This window comes from Notothenia coriiceps, unplaced genomic scaffold, assembly GCF_000735185.1.
Source record: "Notothenia coriiceps isolate Sejong01 unplaced genomic scaffold, NC01 NC01_scaffold00022043, whole genome shotgun sequence".
NCBI lineage: Eukaryota > Metazoa > Chordata > Actinopteri > Perciformes > Nototheniidae > Notothenia > Notothenia coriiceps.
The window spans coordinates 18,233-19,462 of NW_011354744.1; positions in this window are offsets into that span (position 1 = coordinate 18,233).

The following is a 1,230-nucleotide window of genomic DNA, read 5'->3' on the forward strand; positions in this document are numbered from 1 at the left end:
TTTAAAATTAGGAATAACAGAGGATTTTAGCAGTCAGAACAACTAAAGCAGCAGTGTTAATAATAACAGAAACGCCAAAGAGTCACATCAAATAGAAATATATAAAAACATGTATTTTAATTGTGTAGCAGTCAGTTTATAATTTTGGCAGCACTGTTGAGCATTTTGAAAATGTATTTTCATGCCTCTGTGCAAGGCTTAGTCTTTCTATCTTTATAGCCACATGGTGTAAAGTAACTNCTCTGTGACAATGTTTAAACTTTAAACTGTCAGCCCCGGACGCGGAGATTCTGAAGATTTTTTTAATAAAAACAACGGCAATTCTCAAGTGGTGGCTCACACAAAAAATTAAATAGCTTACAAAAACAAAGACTATGGAGCACTTAAACAGACAGAGAAAGAACTGAAAGTCAAATTGAGGGAATCAAACCTTCACACAGAGAGCTTTTGGAAAATGCTTTTAAAGCCAAAAACCCCCAAAAGGTATGGGACACCATGAAAACCATGACAGGAATGTCATCCTCAGCTAAAGGTTTAGCTGAGGATGACATTCCTGTCATGGTTTTCATGGTGTCCCATACCTTTTGGGGGTTTTTGGCTTTAAAAGCATTTTCCAAAAGCTCTCTGTGTGAAGNGAGTACCTGTTTTTCCTGGCCAAGGACAGGTTCCTTGAACACAACACGAGCGTAACGAGTCTTCACATGGTTATGTCTCGTCTGAAAGGAGTGTAGACTAGACTTGAGTGCTTACGGAGAGCACCGGAACGCCGCTCCAGCCCTTCAAATATTGCAGTACACATAAGGAGCCGTACACATGCCGCAGTGTTTGCGTGGCTGTGTCTTTAGTTGTAAGCACAGTGGCGATCTGTTGTTATTAGCATCTGGTTAGCTAGCTATGCTAACGAATTTAAAGACAGCTCAGTGAGGTTAAGGCACACCTTGATATGATCATTATAATTATTAATGAGACATTAGAGACTAAATGAAAAACAGGTATAAAATACTATATGAAAGTAACAAAAAAGTTGTTAAAAATAACAAGAATAGAGTTTAAAAGGGGAGTGATTTGTAAAATATCCAAAAAGAAAAATCTGCTTACAGTTCTGTTTCAAATGGGTGTTGAAAGATGTACCCATAGATCTCCTCATGTTGTTCTCAAAGTGCACCAGATTGATGCTTTTAACTTCAATATTTAAAAAAAAATCTTCCCGGGGGAGCATGCCCCCGGACC